Here is a 23,884-nt window from a genome sequence, read left to right on the forward strand (position 1 = left end):
CACAACAAGATCATTTTGTTGTGCCACAGATACCATCTTAAGGCTGTTAGCTGCCATGTTGAAAAGAAAAAGGAGCAAAAGGGTCACCTTGTCTGACTCCTTTGTGACTGCCAAAATATGGTCCTACTTTATCATTGACCTTGACACTAAGTGTTCCCTCTGCAATAGCATTCTTTATCCAGATCAACCAATCTTCACTGAAACCTTTCTGTCTATAGCAATCAAATAGAAACTCCCAATTTACCATGTCATAAGCTTTTTCAAAGTCAATCTTCAGCACAACTCCCTGTTGTTTCCTGAATTTTGCTTCCCTCGGCACTTCTTGTAGCAAGGCAACCCCATCAGTTATATACCTTCCCTTTATAAAGGTTTTCTGGCAGGGGTGTATGACTTTGTTCATGATGGGAATAGCTCTAATAGTTAAAACTTTTGTGAAAATCTTGAAGAGGATTTGTAAGAGAAAAATTGGCATGTATTTCTGTATCTTGTCTGCATCTGGTCCTTTTGGCACAAGGGTAATAATGCCATAGTTAATTCTTGTCAAATCAATTGTATGTCTGTGGAAATCATTTAAGGCAATCATCATGTATGTTTTAATAATATCCCAACATTCTTTATAAAATTCTGCAGGAATCCTATCAGATCCAGATGCCTTGTTGTTTTCCATGTGATCAATGGTATTCTTAATTTCCTCTTCACTAAAAACCCTATCCAGTATATCTTTCTCTTCTGCACTTATTTTTTCGTCATCAGACCATATCTGACTGTTCAACCCGATACCAGAGTCAGTGGCTGGACCAAAAAGATTTTTGTAGAAGGCAGTGGCATGATTCAGCATATCAGCAGTTCCTTGTATAACATTATCACCATCTTTCATAGAGAAAATAGTTCTCTTCCTTTTGCAGCCATTGGAAATCCTATGGAAGAAAGAATTATTGTTGTCTCCCTGGAGAAGCCATCTCTCCCTGGATCTCTGTTGCCAGTAGCTCTCCTCTTTATCAATAATGTTCAGCAACTCATGTTGTATGTGGGCCCTTCTTATTTGTGTGGCAGACAGAGACTGATCTTCTTCCAATCTTTTTAGCTCTTCCAGTTCCCTATTGATTTCCTTTTTTATTTTGATATCTCTACCTCTTAGGTTTGCCCCGGCCCCCAGACCTTCAAATCTTTCTTGACATTTTTCAATTTTAGTTGTAATTTCCCCAGGCTGTCAGAAGCTCTCACAGGAATTTGCCAGGCCCTGGATACCCTGCCTAGGAAATCTTCTTCCTGTAACCAAGCTTTTTCAAATTTGAAATCTCTGACAACCCTATCTCTTTGTTCCATAGTGTCTAGAATCAAAGGATTGTGATCTGACATCTCTCTGGCAAGCTTATGGACAGTTGTGAGGGGAAACAAAGTTTCCCAAGAATCTGTCAAGTTTTTCCAGGGTAGGATCTTGTTGGTTGTTTGACCAAGTATATTGACCACCATATAAATAAATCTCTCTCAGACCATGACTGTTGATAATGGAATTGAACATATCAGTCCATTTGTTTCTCCTCATGGTTTTGTTTTTCTCCGAGGGGAATCTAATGATGTTGAAGTCTCCTCCAATGAGTAGAGGCAGCTCTTGGTCACTACAGGCATTCCCCAACTCAATCAGAATTTTTTCCTTATCTTCTAATTGAGCAGCTCCATATATAATGATCAAGTTCCATTTCACATGCATCTTTTTTTATCAAACCTCAGGGTGACATTGATATGGAATCTACCAACACTGGTCTTACAAATGTTAAATCTGGATGACCTAAAGACACCCAAGATCCCACCACTCATGCCAACAGAAGGAATCCATCTCCACTCAAAATCATTCATGTGATCAAATTTCCTGAAGAAAGCAGGAGAATAATCTTTCTTTACTGTCTTCTGTAAATCAATGAAATCAACCTCCTGGGCTCTAAGCAAATCTGACAGGAAAACACTCATACCCTTCTTGCCAACACCCCTGCAGTTTAAAGTTGACGGGAGCTTGGGTATTTGTCCCTTTCAAGCCCTGGTCGGATCCCTGGACGAGGTGAGCAGCCCTAGGGATGCTAGCGGTGCAGTAGGGCACATCTGCGGGCCGTCATTGTCAGGCGCGCAGCTCTGGCGGCAGACTCCATTGACCAGCCATCATTCGTTACCTAGCCATCGCCGGACAGGAAACCACGAGACCGTCATCATCGGATGGTTGCAGCGCAGGAGGCGTGCATGAATAGAGTGGTGTCCGCGGTGGCGACGGAGGTGTGCGCTGGCGGCGGTGGCGATGGATGCGTGCGTCGGCTGACAGCGGCGTGACACGCGTAGAGCACGCGACCGTTGGGAACCCCAAGTGGAAGGTGTGATGTGTACAGCAGTAAGTTTCCCTCAGTTAGAAACCAAGGTTTATCGAACCAGTAGGAGTCAAGAAGCACGTCGAAGGTTGATGGCGGCGAGATGTAGTGCGGCGCAACACCAGGGATTCCGGCGCCAACGTGGAACCTGCACAACACAACCAAAGTACTTTGCCCCAACGTAACAGTGAGGTTGTCAATCTCACCGGCTTGCTGTAACAAAGGATTAGATGTATAGTGTGGATGATGATTGTTTGCAGAAAACAGTAGAACAAGTATTGCAGTAGATTGTATTCGATGTAAAAGAATGGACCGGGGTCCACAGTTCACTAGAGGTGTCTCTCCCATAAGATAAATAGCATGTTGGGTGAACAAATTACAGTTGGGCAATTGACAAATAGAGAGGGCATGACCATGCACATACATGATATGATGAGTATAGTGAGATTTAATTGGGCATTACGACAAAGTACATAGACCGCTATCCAGCATGCATCTATGCCTAAAAAGTCCACCTTCAGGTTATCATCCGAACCCCTTCCAGTATTAAGTTGCAAACAACAGACAATTGCATTAAGTATGGTGCGTAATGTAATCAATAACTACATCCTCAGACATAGCATCAATGTTTTATCCCTAGTGGCAACAGCACATCCACAACCTTAGAACTTTCTGTCACTGTCCCAGATTTAATGGAGGCATGAACCCACTATCGAGCATAAATACTCCCTCTTGGAGTTACTAGCAAAAACTTGGCCAAAGCCTCTACTAACAACGGAGAGCATGCAAGATCATAAACAACACATAGGTAATAGATTGATAATCAACATAACATAGTATTCTCTATCCATCGGATCCCAACAAACACAACATATAGCATTACAGATAGATGATCTTGATCCTGTTAGGCAGCTCACAAGACCCGACAATGAAGCACAATTAGGAGAAGACGACCATCTAGCTACTGCTATGGACCCATAGTCCAGGGTGAACTACTCACTCATCACTCCGGAGGCGACCATGGCGGTGAAGAGTCCCCCGGGAGATGATTCCCCTCTCCGGCAGGGTGCCGGAGGCGATCTCCTGAACCCCCCGAGATGGGATTGGCGTCGGCGGCGTCTCTGGAAGGTTTTCCGTATCGTGGCTCTCGGTACTGGGGGTTTCGCGACAAAGACTATATGTAGGCGGAAGGGCAGGTCAGGGGGCCGCGCGGGGTCCCCACACGCTAGGTCGGCGCGGCCAAGGGCTGGGCCGCGCCGCCCTACTGTGTCGCCAGCTCGTGGCCCCACTTCGTCTCCTCTTCGGTCTTCTGGAAGCTTCGTGGCAAAATAGGCCCCTGGGCGTTGATTTCGTCCAATTCCGAGAATATTTCCTTACTAGGATTTGTGAAACCAAAAACAGCAGAAAACAGCAACTGGCTCTTCGGCATCTCGATAAAAGGTTAGTGCCGGAAAATGCATAAATATGACATAAAGTATGCATAAAACATGTAGGTATCATCAATAATGTGGCATGGAACATAAGAAATTATCGATACGTCGGAGACGTATCAGCATCCCCAAGCTTAGTTTCTGCTCGTCCCGAGCAGGTGAACGATAACAAAGATAATTTCTGGAGTGACATGCCATCATAACCTCGATCATACTATTGTAAGCATATGTAATGAATGCAGCGATCAAAACAATGGTAATGACATGAGTAAACAACTGAATCATAAAGCAATGACTTTTCATGAATAGTACTTTCAAGACAAGCATCAATAAGTCTTGCATAAGAGTTAACTCATAAAGCAATAAATCAAAGTAAAGGTATTGAAGCAACACAAAGGAAGATGAAGTTTCAGCGGTTGCTTTCAACTTATAACATGTATATCTCATGGATATTGTCAATGCAAAGTAATATAACAAGTGCAATATGCAAGTATGTAGGAATCAATGCACAGTTCACACAAGTGTTTGCTTCTTGAGGTGGAGAGAAATAGGTGAACTGACTCAACATAAAAGTAAAAGAAAGGCCCTTCGCAGGGGGAAGCATTGATTTCTATATTTGTGCTAGAGCTTTGGTTTTCAAAACAAGAAACAATTTTGTCAATGGTAGTAATAAAGCATATGCATCATGTAAATTATATCCTACAAGTTGCAAGTCTCATGCATAGTATACTAATAGTGCCCGCACCTTGTCCTAATTAGCTCGGATTACCGGGATTATCATCGCAATACACATGTTTTAACCAAGTGTCACAAAGGGGTACCTCTATGCCGCCTGTACAAAGGTCTAAGGAGAAAGCTCGCATTGGATTTCTCGCTTTTGATTATTCTCAACTTAGACATCCATACCGGGACAACATAGACAACAGATAATGGACTCCTCTTTAATGCATAAGCATGTAGCAACAATTAATTTTCTCATATGAGATTGAGGATATATGTCCAAAACTGAAACTTCCACCATGATTCATGGCTTTAGTTAGCGGCCCAATGTTCTTCTCTAACAATATGCATGCTCTAACCATTAAATGAGTGGTAAATCGCCCTTACTTCAGACAAGACGGACATGCATAGCAACTCACATGATATTCAACAAAGAGTAGTTGATGGCGTCCCCAGGAACATGGTTATCGCACAACAAGCAACTTAATAAGAGATAAAGTGCATAAGTACATATTCAATACCACAATAGTTTTTAGGCTATTTGTCCCATGAGCTATATATTGCAAAGGTAGAGGATAGAAATTTTAAAGGTAGCACTCAAGCAATTTACTTTGGAATGGCGGAGAAATACCATGTAGTAGGTAGGTATGGTGGACACAAATGGCATAGTGGTTGGCTCAAGGATTTTGGATGCATGAGAAGTATTCCCTCTCGATACAAGGTTTAGGCTAGCAAGGTTATTTGAAACAAACACAAGGATGAACTGGTGCAGCGAAACTCACATAAAAGACATATTGTAAACATTATAAGACTCTACACCGTCTTCCTTGTTGTTCAAACTCAATACTAGAAATTATCTAGACTTTAGAGAGACCAATTATGCAAACCAAATTTAGCAAGCTCTATGTATTTCTTCATTAATAGGTGCAAAGCATATGATGCAAGAGCTTAAACATGAGCACAACAATTGCCAAGTATCAAATTATCCAAGACATTTTACCAATTACTACATGTAGCATTTCCTGATTCCAACCATATAACAAATTAACGAAGAAGATTCAACCTTCGCCATGAATACTATGAGTAAAGCCTAAGGACATATTTGTCCATATGCAACAGCGGAGCGTGTCTCTCTCCCACACAAAGAATGCTAGGATCCATTTTATTCAAACAAAAAAAAAACAAAAATAAACCGACGCTCCAAGCAAAGTGCATAAGATGTGACGGAATAAAAATATAGTTTCACTAGAGGAACCTGATAATGTTGTCGATGAAGAAGGGGATGCCTTGGGCATCCCCAAGCTTAGACGCTTGAGTCTTCTTGAAATATGCAGGGGTGAACCACTGGGGCATCCCCAAGCTTAGAGCTTTCACTCTCCTTGATCATATCGTATCATCCTCCTCTCTTGATCCTTGAAAACTTTCTCCACACCAAACTCAAAACAACTCATTAGAGAGTTAGTGCACAATCAAAATTTACATGTTCAGAGGTGACATAATCATTCTTTACACTTCTGGACATTGCACAAAGCTACTAAAAGTTAATGGAATCGAAAAATCCATCAAGCATATCAAAACAGGCAATGCGAAATAAAAGGCAGAATCTGTCAAAACAGAACAGTTCGTAAAGACGAATTTCTAAGAGGCACCAGACTTGCTCAAATGAAAATTCTCAAATTGAATGAAAGTTGCGTACATATCTGAGGATCACTCACGTAAATTGGCATAATTTTCTGAGTTACCTACAGAGAATTAGGCCCAGATTCGTGACAGCAAAGAAATCTGTTTCTGCGCAGTAATCTTTTTAGAGGTTGCTACGGTAGTAACAAATTCCAAGACTCAAATATAAAATAAAAGTGCTGTAGTAAAAACATGGGTTGTCTCCCATAAGCGCTTTTCTTTAACGCCTTTCAGCTAGGCGCAGAAAGTGTGTATCAAGTGTTATCAAGAGATGATGCATCTACAACGGGGTTTGGAGTTTTCTCAACCATGCATAGTATTTTGGATACATAGGTTTCAGCGGCTCCCTTTTCATTAGTCTTGGGCTTGCTACTCTCATCAAACAAATTTTCAAGAACAAGCCAAGCATAATTATCATCTAGAGCTTCATGCATTGCTAGGAGCTTACATGGTATTGGTGCTTTGATCTCCCCACCATTATTAACATTATTATTGTACTTAATTCTATCCATATCCATCTTTTCAAATGTTCTTTTAAAATCGGTGATCATACCAAGCCTCTCATGCTTACTAAAAACTTTTCTAGCTTCTTTGGCTATATCCTCAAATTCTCGCACTAGGACTTTTAGAACAAAATCTCTCTTCTCTCCCCTCTCCATATCAGAAAGTGTAAGAAACATGTGTTGTATCATGGGGTTGAGACTAATAAATCTAGCTTCCATCATGCGTACCAAACAAACAGAGGCATCTTCATAAGTAGGGATAGCTTTTGCAAGGGGTATATCTTTAAGATCTTCATGCATACTAACATGGGTAAAAAATTCTTCTATATTATCTCTTCCAATTATAGACCCTTGTCCCACAGGTATATCTTTTACAGTAAAATTAAAAGGAAACATGTTGAAATAAGTAGAGCAAATGCAAGTAACTAATTTTTTTGTGTTTTTAATATAGAGTGCAAACAAGACAGTAAAATAAAGTAAAGCTAGCAACTAATTTTTTTGTATTTTTGATATAATGCAGCAAACAAGAAAGTAAATAAAACAAAGCAAGACAAAAACAAAGTAAAGAGATTGGATTGTGGAGACTCCCCTTGCAGCGTGTCTTGATCTCCCCGGCAACGGCGCCAGAAATTTAGCTTAACACGCGTACATCACGCGACCGTTGGGAACCCCAAGTGGAAGGTGTGATGCGTACAGCAGTAAGTTTCCCTCAGTTAGAAACCAAGGTTTATCGAACCAGTAGGAGTCAAGAAGCACGTCGAAGGTTGATGGCGGCGAGATGTAGTGCGGCGCAACACCAGGGATTCCGGCGCCAACGTGGAGCCTGCACAACACAACCAAAGTACTTTGCCCCAACGTAACAGTGAGGTTGTCAATCTCACCGGCTTGCTGTAACAAAGGATTAGATGTATAGTGTGGATGATGATTGTTTACAGAAAGCAGTAGAACAAGTATTGCAGTATATTGTATTTGATGTAAAAGAATGGACCGGAGTCCACAGTTCACTAGAGGTGTCTCTCCCATAAGATAAATAGCATGTTAGGTGAACAAATTACAGTTGGGCAATTGACAAATAGAGAGGGCATGACCATGCACATACATGATATGATGAGTATAGTGAGATTTAATTGGGCATTACGACAAAGTACATAGACCGCTATCCAGCATGCATCTATGCCTAAAAATTCCACCTTCAAGTTATCATCTGAACCCCTTCCAGTATTAAGTTGCAAACAACAGACAATTGCATTAAGTATGGTGCGTAATGTAATCAATAACTACATCCTCGGACATAGCATCAATGTTTTATCCCTAGTGACAATAGCACATCCACAACCTTAGAACTTTCTGTCACTGTCCCAGATTTAATGGAGGCATGAACCCACTATCGAGCATAAATACTCTCTCTTGGAGTTACTAGCAAAAACTTGGCCAGAGCCTCTACTAACAACGGAGAGCATGCAAGATCATAAACAACACATAGGTAATAGATTGATAATCAACATAACATAGTATTCTCTATCCATCGGATCCCAACAAACACAACATATAGCATTACAGATAGATGATCTTGATCATGTTAGGCAGCTCACAAGACCCGACAATGAAGCACAATTAGGAGAAGACGACCATCTAGCTACTGCTATGGACCCATAGTCCAGGGGTGAACTACTCACTCATCACTCTGGAGGCGACCATGGCGGTGAAGAGTCCTCCGGGAGATGATTCCCCTCTCCGGCAGGGTGCCGGAGGCGATCTCCTGAATCCCCCGAGATGGGATTGGCGGCGGCGGCGTCTCTGGAAGGTTTTCCGTATCGTGGCTCTCGGTACTGGGGGTTTCGCGACGAAGACTATATGTAGGCGGAAGGGCAGGTCAGGGGGCCGCACGGGGGCCCCACACGCTAGGTCGGCGTGGCCAAGGGCTAGGCCGCGCCGCCCTACTGTGTCGCCAGCTCGTGGCCCCACTTCGTCTCCTCTTCGGTCTTCTGGAAGCTTCGTGGCAAAATAGGCCCCTGGGCGTTGATTTCGTCCAATTCCGAGAATATTTCCTTACTAGGATTTCTGAAACCAAAAACGGCAGAAAACAGCAACTGGCTCTTCGGCATCTCGTTAATAGGTTAGTGCCGGAAAATGCATAAATATGACATAAAGTATGCATAAAACATGTAGGTATCATCAATAATGTGGCATGGAACATAAGAAATTATCGATACGTCAGAGACGTATCACGGCGGCGCACGACATATTGTGTGATGTGTTTTTTCTTAAATCGGTACAACTACGGGCTCCTGGGCCTAATCTCTCTTGACGTTGGAAAGTAATGTTACCACGAAATGTCTAAAGTACCCGCACCTAATAACCGTTTGATCGATTTATACTGCTCTAACTCCCAGCACCAGTAGAAGGTACCGCAAAAGAGGCCATCTTAAACAGGTCGGGGCATTCTATCCCTGGTATTGATAGCTTACCGCTTCCGTTCTTGCCGCCCAACATGAATTCCATCCACTCCTGCAGGTTGCATCCCTCTCTTTTCCTTCCAAGTTCCAACACATGTTCCGTGAAATCCATGAGCGCTCAGATCACGCGGAACAAATCTTTCTTCATCACTCCCACTAGCAGTCACGACGCTTCATCAGTAGCACTGTAGCATGGTACGCGCTAGCTCGGCGCTTCTTTGGTTTTGTCATAACTCAGAAGTATCTATACTATTATATTGGAGTTAGTCGTAGGTCATACAACATGTTTGGTGAAGGAGATTGGAATCATCTTGCCCATCTAATTACTTTCAACATCTCCACATTAACGTCCACCGTTAGATTAAAGCAAAATCATTGCTTTCCTTCCCGTACTACATTGCTCCATAATTGTTAGATCGGAAGAGATTATTGCTTTCCTAATCCCTTACTACTCTACCATATCATTATTTCCTTTCTCATTTTTCTTAAAAACTGAGAAATGATTACGGTTAATCTCCTTCCATCCAGGCAACCTCCACCCCTCCCTGCGGGTTTGGATATTCTACAGTTGTGGTGTTACTGTATACATGATGTAGCCATGTAAATCTGCCGTCAACTCTGATCCAAAGATCCTCCTTAGTCCTTCCTTTTTTTTTATTGACTGAAAAAAACTCTGCACCCACGCGACGATGCCGGAGACTGGGAGCTTGCTAGCCTCTAGTAGAGCTACAACCCTATAGGAGTGGTGTAGAACATCGTCAAGGAGACGCCGTCATTGTACGTTCCTAGAAAACCAGCTTCTACCATTGTTCGCTGGAAAATAAATCTTGCTGCCTAATTAACTGCTGCAGATTCGGTAGCCTGCACTTTATTCTTCGACTCGTCCAGGAGGCGGGCGGCCGTCAATTGAGCTTGCCGGCCGGCCGGCCGGCTTGAGGAGCCAAAGGACCACCGTCTTCGGCGGCATTACCGGCATCAACACATAGTTTTTTCCAATTAATAAGAATTGAGAGAAGAGGAACGGGAACCCTTGAATCAGATTTGATGGCAGATTTACAAGACTACAACACATGTACAGTAACAAAGCAACTATAGAGGAGCCGAGAGGACGACCCCAACTCCCGTCCATCTGTGATGCCATGAGCGGGGCTAGAACAAGCAGGTTGAGGTGGCCGGCAAAGATCAGCGACTCCTTCCTGCCGCTCCAGTTCCACCTCCTCCAATAAGAAGGGTGCTCTCCTTGTTTCGTTCCCCTCAGGAGTGGACTGCGAGGTGACGATGCCGTATATCGAGGCCCTGCGACCACGGTGCCCGCTGCATCGATGAGCCGCCATCGGTTCGTTGTGCCTCCACAACATACGTCACGATGATCTCCGCCACCGGCCACGCGGTCCGTCTACACCTCGCCGCCATGGGGCGGGAGATCTTCATGCGCTTGGCCGCTGCTGCGCCCCTCCACTTCCTACCTTCATTTTGATCTGACGCCGCCGCTTACAGTAAGCCCCTATTGTTGGATAATTAGGTACAATTTCCATGATTAATTCCAGAATATTAAGAATGACGACAGTAACTACTAACATGTGAAACTCGAACATACTAGATGCAGTGATCAACATGAACAGTAGCAGAGCAAACAGTACAATATCCATCGCTAAACAGATCGAGATATGTCGCACGTACCGATCTGGTGGAGGTGGCGGTGAAGGTGTAACAGACGATGTTGCAGCAGTAACGTTGTTGATGACGGGGACGACGGGTCGTAGTAGACGGCGTTGAAGACGACGGTAGGTAGCACCGCCCGACTTGGACGGAAGGCGACCCGTGATGAAGAGCTTGAGCAGTCGCGCAGAGCGCTTCCCAAAAACCTAATTCGCCCTCTCCCGTACATGATCGCAAGGACGAGCGGTTCCGGAGACTGATACGTCCAATTTGCATCACTATTTTGTATCATAATTTGCTGTTATTCATTGATATATTTCATATTTGGACACAATACTTATGTTATTTCATCTATTTTGCATGTTTCATCATTATTGGAGGATCAAGCACCGGAGCCGTGGATTCTCTGGAAAAAGCACCGTCAGAACGCAATATTTCGGAAGATCAACTATGGAAGGAAATTATACCAAAAATCCTATTTTTCAAGATGACGAAGGAAGCCAGAAGGAGGAGCTGAGAAGGCCCAAGGTGGGGCCAGACCACAGGCTGGCGCGGCCCATGGCCTGGCCGCGCCACCTTGTGGTGTGGGGGCCCCATAGCCCCTTTCGCCTCCTTTTCTTCGCGAAACCCTTCGTCCCGAAAACCTAAGCTCCAGAGGGTATGTCGCGAAGAGCCACAGCTGCCTCTGCGGGGCGGAGAACACCAGAGAGAAAAGAGCTCTCCGGCGGGCAGGAATCCGCCGGGGAAATTCCCTCCCGGAGGGGGAAATCGACGCCATCGTCACCGTCATCGAGCTGGACATCATCTCCATCACCATCATCATCATCTCCACCATCATCACCGCCGTCTCCACCGCTGGACATCGTCAGCGCCATAGCAATTTGGGTTTGATCTTGATTGTTTGATAGGGGAAACTCTCCCGGTATCGATTTCTACTTGTTGTTGATGCTATTGAGTGAAACCATTGAACCAAGGTTTATGTTCAGATTGTTATTCATCATCATATCACCTCTGATCATGTTCCATATGATGTCTCGTGAGTAGTTCGTTTAGTTCTTGAGGACATGGGTGAAGTCTAACTGTTAGTAGTGAACTATGGTTGAGTAATATTCAATGTTATGATATTTAAGTTGTGGTGTTATTCTTCTAGTGGTGTCATGTGAACGTCGACTACATGACACTTCACCTTTATGGGCCTAGGGGAATGCATCTTGTACTCGTTTTCCAATTGCGGGGTTGCCGGAGTGACAGAAACCTAAACCCCCGTTGGTATATCGATGCAGGAGGGATAGCAGGATCTCAGAGTTTAAGGCTGTGGTTAGATTTATTCTTAATTACTTTCTTGTAGTTGCGGATGCTTGCAAGGGGTATAATCACAAGTATGTATTAGTCCTAGGAAGGGCGGTACATTAGCATAGGTTCACCCACACAACACTTATCATAACAATGAAGATTATTTAGCCGTATGTAGCGAAAGCACTAGACTAAAATCCCGTGTGTCCTCGAGAACGTTTGGTCATTATAAGTAAACAAACCGGCTTGTCCTTTGTGCTAAAAAGGATTGGGCCACTCGCTGCAATTGTTACTCTCGCACTTTACTTACTCGTACTTTATTCATCTGTTACATCAAAACCCCCTGAATACTTGTCTGTGAGCATTTACAGTGAATCCTTCATCGAAACTGCTTGTCAACACCTTATGCTCCTCGTTGGATCGACATTCTTACTTATCGAAAATACTACGATACACCCCCTATACTTGTGGGTCATCAAGACTATTTTCTGGCGCCGTTGCCGGGGAGTGAAGCGCTATTGGTAAGTGGAATTGGTAAGGAAAACCTTTACTGTTTGTGCTGATTTTATTTCTGCCTGCTGCTATAAGTCATTATGGAGAGATCTTCTCTTCAATTTCTATTTGGGAAATCTACTACTACTGCAACGGTAGTGGATGAGGCGCCAGGTGAGGAAGTGATACCATATAAAATACCTATGAAAATTATTGAACGTGTTATGGATAACCGCTATGAAGGGGATGGAACTGTCCACCCTGGAGATCATTTATTGTTCTTGCATGAATTATGCGGTTTATTCAAGTGTGCAGGTATTGCTATGGATGAAGTGAGGAAGAAACTATTCTCTATATCGCTGTCTGGTAAAGCGGCGCATTGGTATAAATTACTGGATAATGGGGATTCTCTTGAATGGAATGATATTGTGCCCCGGTTTTATTCTAAGTTCTATCCTCCAAGTGAAATTCACAAGGATCGGAATCGCATATATAATTTTTGGCCTCATGATGGAGAAAGTATTGCCCAAGCTTGGGGGAGATTGAAGTCTTTAATGCTCAAATGCCCCATTCATGAGCTTCCTGGTAATGTTATTATTGATAATTTCTATGCAAGACTTTCTTTTCAAGACAAGACCTTGCTGGATACTTCTTGTTCTGGATCATTTACACGCAACAAAGAAGAGTTTAAAAGGGACCTTCTTGATCGGATCCAAGAAAATACTGAAGGTTGGGAGAACGACAAGGATAGAGAATCAGGTATAATTTATGATTATAAATGCATTGAAGCTTTTATGGATACTGATAAATTTCGTAATATGAGTGCTACATATGGTCTTGATTCTCAAGTTGCTGCAAACCTTTATAAAGCTTTTGCCTCTCATTATGAATTGCCTAAGAAGAATTTTGATAAGTATCATGAACCGTATAAAGATAAAATTGATTCATCTATTAATAAATGCGTTGTAGTTGAAACTGCTGATCATGTTATTCCTGAAGCTTATATTGAAAAAACTCCTTTCCCTGCTAAAATGAAGGAGTACTCTGTTATAAATAGTGCGGTTCATAAAAGTGAAAAGAAACCTATAGAACCTGAAGAACAAATAAAAGTTGAACCTCTTTGTTGCAATAGTTAAAGATCTTGTGACTGAAAATGTGGAGGATGGTCATATTATTTTCTGTGAAGATGCTTCTAATATTGTTTGACATCCTAATAAACCCAAGCAAGCTAGTGTTCCTATGCTATCTGTTAGAATTGGTGATCATTGCTATTATGGTTTATGTGATATTGGTGCAAGTAGTGCTATTCCTTATGAGCTTTATACGGAGATTATGCACGAAATTGGTTCTTGTGAACTTGAAGATATTGATGTGGTTATTCAGCTGGCTAATAGAGAAACTATCTCTCCAATTGGAATTGTCCGAGATGTGGAAGTTCTATGTGGTAAGATTAAATATCCTGCTGACTTTTTGGTACTTGGTTCTGCTGCTAGTGATTATTGTCCTATCATTTTTGGTAGACCTTTTCTAAATACTTGTGGAGCTATTATAGATTGCAAGAAAGAGAAAATTTTGACTAAATTTGCTGGTGAATCTTATGAGTTTAACTTCTCTAAATTTACCAAAACTCCTTATAAAGCTGATTTGCCTAGTGATGATTTTAAAATGGAGCAGTGTGCATCTATTGTTCTTGTTCCTAATAATCCTTTGCAGCAACATTTGGAGAATAGTGAGAGTGAAGTTTTTAGGAAAGAAAGAGATGAGCTTGAGGAAATTTTTCTTCGCCAACCTATTCTCAAGCATGATTTACCGGTGGAAGATTTGGGTACAACACCGCCACCAAAGGAAGATCCTGTTTTTGATTTAAAGCCTTTACCTGATAATCTTAAATATGCTCATATTGATGATAAGAAAATATATCCTGTTATTATTAGTTCTAAGCTTTCAGAGATTGAGGAAGAAAGGTTATTGGAAATATTGAAGAAACATCGAGGAGCTATTGGCTACACTCTTGATGATTTGAAGGGGATTTCTCCTTCTATTTGCCAACATGCTATTAATATGGAAGATGATGCAAAGCCTGTTGTTGAACATTAGCGTCGTCTAATTCCGAAGATGAAGGAGGTGGTAAGGAATGAGGTATTAAAACTTCTTGAAGCTGGTATTATATATCCTATTGCTGATAGTAGATGGGTTAGTCCTGTGCATTGCGTTCCCAAGAAAGGAGGAATGACTGTTGTGCCTAATGATAATGATGAGCTCATCCCTCAAAGAGTAGTTGTAGGGTATAGAATGTGCATTGATTTTCGAAAAGTTAATAAAGTTACTAAGAAAGATCATTACCCTTTACCATTTATTGATCAAATGCTAGAAAGATTGTCTAAAAATACTCATTTTTGCTTTCTTGATGGTTATTCTGGGTTTTCACAAATTGCTGTTAAAACTAAAGATCAAGAGAAAACCACTTTTACTTGTCCCTATGGAACTTATGCTTATAGGCGTATGCCTTTTGGTTTATGTAATGCTCCTGCTACTTTTCAAAGATGCATGTCTGCTATTTTTCATGGCTTTTGTGAGAGTATTGTGGAAGTATTCATGGATGATTTTTTCGTCTATGGGAATTCTTTTGATAGTTGCTTGCGAAACCTTGATAAAGTTTTGCAGAGATGTGAAGAAACTAACCTTGTTCTTAATTGGGAGAAATGCCACTTTATGGTTAATGAAGGAATTGTATTGGGACATAAAATTTCCGAGAGAGGTATTGAAGTTGATAGAGCTAAAGTTGAAGCAATTGAGAAGATGCCCTATCCTAGGGATGTTAAAGGTATTCGTAGTGTTCTTGGTCATGCTGGGTTTTATAGGAGATTTATTAAAGATTTCTCCAAGATTTCAAAGCCTCTTACTAATCTTCTTCAAAAAGACGTACCTTTTGTTTTTGATGATGATTGTAAGGAAGCTTTTGAAACTCTAAAGAAAGCCTTAACAACTGCTCCTGTAGTTGAACCTCCTGATTGGAATTTGCCTTTTGAAATTATGTGTGATGCTAGTGATTTTGCTGTAGGCGCTGTTCTTGGACAGCGGGTAAACAAAAAACTGAATGTTATTCATTATGCTAGTAAAACTCTTGATGCTGCTCAAAGAAATTATGCTACTACTGAAAAAGAATTATTAGCTGTAGTCTTTGCTTGTGATAAATTTAGATCTTATATTGTTGATTCAAAAGTTACGATTCATACTGATCATGCTGCAATTAGATACCTTATGACAAAGAAATATGCTAAGCCGAGGCTTATTAGATGGGTACTTCTGTTGCAAGAATTTGATTTACATATTGTGGATAGGAAGGGTGCTGATAATCCTGTTGCTGATAATTTGTCTAGATTGGAAAATATTGCTTATGATCCTGTTCCTGTTAATGATAGTTTTCCAAATGAACAATTGGCTGTAATAAAGGTGAGCTCGCGAGACAGTCCTTGGTATGCTGATTATGCTAACTTTATTGTTTCCAAGTACTTGCCTCCAACCTTTTCAGCTCAGCAAAGGAGGAAATTCTTTTATGACTTGAGGCATTATTTCTGGGATGACCCACACTTATATAAAGAAGGAGTGGATGGTATTCTGCGAAGGTGTGTTCCCGAATATGAACAACAAGAGATATTGAGTAAATGTCATGGTAGTGCTTATGGAGGACATCACGCCGGAGAAAGAACCGCGCAAAAGGTTCTACAATCAGGTTTTTATTGGCCAACTCTCTTCAAGGATGCGAGAAAGTTTATTTTATCTTGTGATGAATGCCAAAGGGTTGGTAATATCTCCAGACGTAATGAAATGCCTATGAATTATACTCTTGTTATTGAACCATTTGATTGTTGGGGATTTGACTTCATGGGACCTTTTCCGTCTTCAGAAGGTAACACTCATATACTTGTTGCTGTTGATTATGTTACTAAATGGGTGGAAGCCATACCTACAAAAAGTGCTGATGGTGAGACCTCTTTAAGAATGCTTTTAGACATTATTTTTCCTAGATTTGGAGTTCCTAGATATATTATAACCGATGGAGGTTCTCATTTTATTCATGGAGGTTTTAGAAAAACTCTTGCTAGGTATGGTATTAATCATAGAATTGCTTCCGCTTATCATCCTCAAACTAGTGGGCAAGTAGAATTATCAAATAGAGAGATTAAATCTATCTTGCAAAAGACTGTTAATAAAACTAGAAAGAATTGTGCTAGTAAATTGAAGGATGCACTATGGGCTTATAGAACTGCTTATAAAAATCCCATGGGAATGTCACCTTATAAAATGGTTTATGGAAAAGCTTGTCATTTACCTTTAGAACTAGAGCACAAAGCTTATTGGGCTGTTAGAGAATTAAATAAAGATCCTAAACTTGCCGGTAATAAGAGGTTGTTGCAATTGAGTTCTCTAGATGAATGGAGAAGTGAAGCTTATGAAAATGCTAAACTCTTTAAAGAGAAAGTTAAAAAATGGCATGATAGAAGGATTATCAAAAGAGAATTTAATATTGGGGATAAAGTCCTATTGTATCGGTCTCGTCTCAGATTCTTTGCAGGGAAATTACTCTCGAAATGGGAAGGACCGTATGTTGTTGAGGAGGTGTATCGTTCAGGAGCAATTAAAATTAGCTCTCTCCAAGGCAATGCCACGCAAGTGGTGAATGGACAAAGACTCAAGCATTATATCTCAGGTGATTCTTATAATGTTGATGTTGATATTATTCAAGTGGAAACACCGGAGGCTTTCATCAAAGGACAAATTGACAAATCCGCGAACTCGACTTTGAATAGGTAACAAGATCGGTAATGAAAAGTTCGCAATTTACTTTCCGAACTATATTTTTGCTGTTTTTGGAAAATATGAAAAATTACGAGTTCGAAACGGAGTGGAAAAGACGCACGAGGGCGTGCCACCATAGGCCGGCGCGGCTGGCTCGGGGCCCGCGCCGCCCTTTGGTCTGGCCGCCTCGTCGCCCCTTTCCGACTCTGGTTCGATCTGGTACTTTCCTTTTGTCGTGAAATTTTTTGCTATATAATCCCCCTGACCCCTGGAGGTCCGTATATCGTTTTCTCGACGTGTTTTGTTTCGAGCTGTTTCTGCCAGGATCTGTTTTCAGTTTAGAAGCACCATGGTCTCCAAGAACAAGGGCAAGGAGTTTCCGGATGAAGATAATCGAGATCTTGGGTGGAAAGAGGAGGACAAGGACGTCAAGGAAGAGGATGAAGAAGAGGTGGAGGAAGATTCGCGCGCACACCCGCGTGCTACCATCGCAAGCATCAAGGTGGTGGACAACCCTTTTAGTGCAAACAAGAGCGCAAGAATTCGCACTGGAGGAGCGGTTCCACGTCATTACCTAGCTCCGAATACATCTTTATCAGGCATTCACCATCCCTTCCACAATCTAATTTTCAATAATCAAACTGAAGGGACTCCCAAGGCAGCATTGCCTAGCAATTGGGATATAGATCGCTCTAACACTGCAGGAAGGAGGAAGCCTGAGGGTGAAGAGTGGGGAAATAACTCCAAGAGTTGGGACTCGCCGTCGGACAGACTTCTTAACCGCGTCGAGCACAATTCGGAGATGATTCGCAATCTCACATACAAGATTGATGAGCTTCAGGAGCTTATTGAGAAGCTTGTCAGGAATTCATCACCACCATCGCCGAAGGAGTAATTCATCATCGGTATTGGCATCCCCTTGGTTTGTTCCAAGCTTGGGGAGTGCCGGTATCACATCATCACTACCTTTTACTTTTTATTGTCAAGTAGTGTCATATCATGAGTAGGGAAGTTATCATATAAGATGGGTTGCAGTTTGGAAGTATCTCTCCTTTAGTTGGTTATCTATGTATCCCTTGGTGTGAGTTATCGTTATGGAATATTAATGAGAAGTCTTATCATTTACGTATTGCACATCTTATTTTAGTTTGCAATCTCTACTATATGATTTACCTTGTTGTTAGTATTGGTATCACTTTGGGAGCATTGAATAAATCTATTTGGTTTTGGCAAACTTATCATTGGTCAATAGCAACAACACTTTGAGGTTTAAGTAGAAAAGAGAAATACATGTAGTTATTTCATTGTCTTTCTTTCTTGTTAGCTCATAGCTTATTATTCTGAAGTTAAAATTGTTTGTGCTTACAAGGAAGATGCATGATTGTTTCTATCACATGTATATTTGTTTGTTTCCCTCGACTCTTATGCTTGCTAATTAACCTTGCTAGCCAAAGACCTGTACTGAGAGGGAATACTTCTCGTACATCCAAACTCTAGCCCAAACCTATGCCATTTGTGTCCACCATATCTACCTACTACATGGTATTTTCTACCATTCCAAGTAAATACTTCATGTGCTACCTTTAAACAATTCAAAACTTAGTATCTCTTATTTGTGTCAATGTTTTATAGCTCATGAGGAAGTATGTGGTGTTTTATCTTTCAATCTTGTTGGGCAACTTTCACCAATGGACTAGTGGCTTCATCCGCTTATCCAATAATTTTGCAAAAAGGGCTGGCAATGGGATTCCCAGCCCCAAACTAATTAACCTAATTAGACACTCCTCCATGGTATGTGATTGATGGATGGCACCCGAAGGATTCGGTTAGCCATGGCTTGTGTAAGCAAAGGTTGGGGGGAGTGTCATCATAATAAAACTAAAATAAAATGGCACTCATTCATGGTATGAGATTGTTGGCAGGCACCCGAGGATTCGGTTAGCCATGGTTTGTGAAAGAAAGGTTGGAAGGAGTGCCACATAAAATGAAAATAATATGGGAGCCGCTCTTTGAAGGTTGTCTGGCAAGGGGGTTAGAGTACCCGCTACCAGTCGTTGACAACAACAAACACCTCTCAAAATGTTACTTTTATTATCTCTATATGATTTCAAAACTGAAAAAGCTCTAGCACATGATTTAATCACTGCTTCCCTCTGCGAAGGGCCTGTCTTTTATTTTATGTTGAGTCAGTAAACCTATTTCCCTCCATCTCAAGCAAGCATTTGAGTAGTTGTGATCAAACCATTATATTGTGATTTGCTTCATCATGTCTTTTATTCTTCCTTGTTTAGTACAAGTTTTATCTGAATGAATATAGCTTTGCAAGTTATCAATGATCATGAGGAGACTATTATGATTGAGTATGCAAGTTTTGCAATATAAACTTTAACATGAGAGCGCTGCTCAATAGATAAATATAACCTGTTAATTGTTCTCTGACCAAGAACGAAGTTTGCCATCACCAACTATGATTTCTTATGCACCTTTATTTGTGATTACCTTATACTTGTTTCAAGTTGAATTATATGAGGAAGTTGTTTACTAGAATGTCTTGTGTGAATGAATATGATGCTTCTTGTCCGTATTTTATTTATCGACTCTTCACTCCATAAACATGTGGTCCTGTTTACTGAGTTCATTTTCGCTTGGGGACAAGCGAAGTCTAAGCTTGGGGGGAGTTGATACGTCCAATTTGCATCACTATTTTGTATCATAATTTGCTGTTATTCATTGATATATTTCATATTTGGACACAATACTTATGTTATTTCATCTATTTTGCATGTTTCATCATTATTGGAGGATCAAGCACCGGAGCCAGGATTCTGCTGGAAAAAGCACCGTCAGAACGCAATATTTTGGAAGATCAACTGTGGAAGGAAATTATACCAAGAATCCTATTTTTCAAGATGACGAAGGAAGCCAGAAGGAGGAGCTGAGAAGGCCCAAGGTGGGGCCAGACCACAGGCCGGCGCGGCCCATGGCCTGGCCGCGCCACCTTGTGGTGTGGGGGCCCCACAACCCCTTTCGCCTCCTTTTCTTCGCGAAACCCTTCGTCCCGAAAACCTAAGCTCCAGAGGGTACGTCGCGAAGAGCCACAGCCGCCTCTGCGGGGCGGAGAACACCAGAGAGAAAAGAGCTCTCCGGCGGGCAGGAATCCGCCGGGGAAATTCCCTCCCGGAGGGGGAAATCGACGCCATCGTCACCGTCATCGAGCTGGACATCATCTCCATCACCATCATCATCATCTCCACCATCATCACCGCCGTCTCCACCGCTGGACATCGTCACCGCCGTAGCAATTTGGGTTTGATCTTGATTGTTTGATAGGGGAAACTCTCCCGGTATCGATTTCTACTTGTTGTTGATGCTATTGAGTGAAACCATTGAACCAAGGTTTATGTTCAGATTGTTATTCATCATCATATCACCTCTGATCATGTTCCATATGATGTCTCGTGAGTAGTTCGTTTAGTTCTTGAGGACATGGGTGAAGTCTAACTGTTAGTAGTGAACTATGGTTGAGTAATATTCAATGTTATGATATTTAAGTTGTGGTGTTATTCTTCTAGTGGTGTCATGTGAACGTCGACTACATGACACTTCACCTTTATGGGCCTAGGGGAATGCATCTTGTACTCGTTTGCCAATTGCGGGGTTGCCGGAGTGACAGAAACCTAAACCCCCGTTGGTATATCGATGCAGGAGGGATAGCAGGATCTCAGAGTTTAAGGCTGTGGTTAGATTTATTCTTAATTACTTTCTTGTAGTTGCGGATGCTTGCAAGGGGTATAATCACAAGTATGTATTAGTCCTAGGAAGGGCGGTACATTAGCATAGGTTCACCCACACAACACTTATCATAACAATGAAGATTATTTAGCCGTATGTAGCGAAAGCACTAGACTAAAATCCCGTGTGTCCTCGAGAACGTTTGGTCATTATAAGTAAACAAACCGGCTTGTCCTTTGTGCTAAAAAGGATTGGGCCACTCGCTGCAATTGTTACTCTCGCACTTTACTTACTCGTACTTTATTCATCTGTTACATCAAACCCCCCTGAATACTTTTCTGTGAGCATTTACAGTGAATCCTTCATCGAAACTGCTTGTCAACACCTTCAGCTCCTCGTTGGGATCGACATTCTTACTTATCGAAAATACTACGATACACCCCCTATACTTGTGGGTCATCAGAGACCTGCTCTCCCGTTCGCCGATGCACGTCGGCGCGCGGGATGGAGTAGGCTACGATGGCGGCGCAAGCAGAGAGAGGTGGAAATCCTAACTCGTATATTAGATATGTTTCTGCGGTAACCGGGCAGGAGATTATATAGGCACGGGAAACCCTAGGCAACGTGGGCCACACCCACGTTGCACGAACGTTTCGAGTTGGTTACAGATAGCCCACATCCGGGAGCGACCCGAACCGACTAACTGCGACGCGTCCGTCTAGGACTCTGTTCGTTTTCCTGAGCTGCAAAAAGAAAGGAAAGTCTCGGCTCGAGGCTCAATCCACTCACCACGAGCGCGGCGCGCGCGTCGTGACGTGTCGAGTCGAGACGAGCGAGGAGGAGGAGGAGCGCGCGCGTGTAGCACTCCTATTCTCACTCACTTACTAGTGGTGGAACAACCCACCTTATAAGGTGGTCTAACTTCCTCCCAACTTTCCATGTGGGACTAAACTTCCCACCTCTTGCCACTCCCTAGTGAGCTGCCACCAACTTGGGCTCAAACTCACAAGGCTGCCACTATGTGGGCTTTGAGATTTATAGGAAAAACTGAAATCTAATTTGGGCCACTAAAAATGGGCCCAATATTTCAACAATCCCCCACCAGATCTCAAATCCCCATTTAGAGATTTACCAATACTCACTGCTTGTTTATATACCAGTGTTTCAGCGGAGACTGTTAAGTTGAACTTCCGCCTAGAACCTTAAGCTACATCCATTCACACTTGAACAATGGACTAAGACTTGAATTGCAAGTTTTGCGTGAACAGGGTTTCACTCAAAGTCATGACCGATACATGGCTGCCAGTAGCCTACCCCGCGGGTGAAGCATATGCGTCATACTTCGTGGTCTCTTCATGAGCTTACTAGAGATCACCCAAATCTCATAGATTGCGACGTTTAACAATCGGACTCATATAGGTGTGTTATTTCAAGAATGCTCTGTAGGACAACATCTTTGCTATAATAGCCAACATAAACACATTAAGGCTTGTTGCCAACCTGCCTTACAGCAATTGAGAGTTGTGCATCTTCACATAGAGAGGGTTACATAATACTCTCCTCAATTAAACCACTAGTTTGTTCTTCCCAGGTCCTAATTCACGGGATCTACGATCACAAAGGTTGGGTTACCACTATGGTGTAACATCAACGGGTCTCAAACCCATCTCCCTCGATGCACTTTCTATCACATTACGTGATAGTCCCTTTGTAAAGGGATCTGCCAGGTTTTTGTCTGTTTGAATATATGTAACAGTTATTACTCCGGAGTTTCGCAATTTCCTGACAGACTTCAAACGTCTCTTGACGTGTCTTGATGACTTCGCGTTATCCTTAGAATTGTTCACTTTGACAATTATAGTTTGATTGTCACAATTCAAAAGGATTGCCGGAACAGGTTTTTCAACCACAGGCAAGTCCATCAAGAGCTCACGCAACCATTCTGATTCAACAGTGGTTGTGTCTAAAGCAGTAAGTTCTGCTTCCATAGTTGACCTCGTCAATATGGTTTGCTTGCAAGATCTCTATGATACTGCGCCCCCTCCAAAGGTAAATACATACCCACTTGTGGCGTACAGATCAGCTACATCTGAGATCCAATTCGAATCACTATATCCTTCAAGCACAGCTGGGTGCCCTGAATAGTGAATCCCATAACTCATTGTACCACATAGGTAGCGCATGACCCTATCAAGTGCATGCCTGATGTCTACGCCCCCTCCTTTTCCTGTAGACAGTGTTGGGCCTCCAAGAGCAGAGGTTTGTAGAACAGCAGCAAGTTTCCCTTAAGTGGATCACCCAAGGTTTATCGAACTCAGGGAGGAAGAGGTCAAAGATATCCCTCTCATGCAACCCTGCAACCACAAAGCAAGAAGTCTCTTGTGTCCCCAACACACCTAATAGGTGCACTAGTTCGGCGAAGAGATAGTGAAATACATGTGGTATGAATAAATAGTAGCAAAGAGCAATGGCACGAGAAAAGTGCTTTGCCCGGGACGATAAACAAGCGTAGTAACGCAGCAGTAGTAACGCAAAGAAACAGTAAACAAGCAGCGATAGCGATATTTAGGAACAAGGCCTAGGGATCATACTTTCACTAGTGGACACTCTCAACATTGATCACATAACAGAATAGATAAATGCATACTCTACACTCTTGTTGGATGATGAACACCATTGCGTAGGATTACACGAACCCTCAATGCCGGAGTTAACAAGCTCCACAATTCAATGTTCATATTTAAATAACCTTAGAGTGCATGAAA

Source organism: Lolium perenne, chromosome 4 (assembly GCF_019359855.2).
Source record: "Lolium perenne isolate Kyuss_39 chromosome 4, Kyuss_2.0, whole genome shotgun sequence".
Lineage (NCBI taxonomy): Eukaryota > Viridiplantae > Streptophyta > Magnoliopsida > Poales > Poaceae > Lolium > Lolium perenne.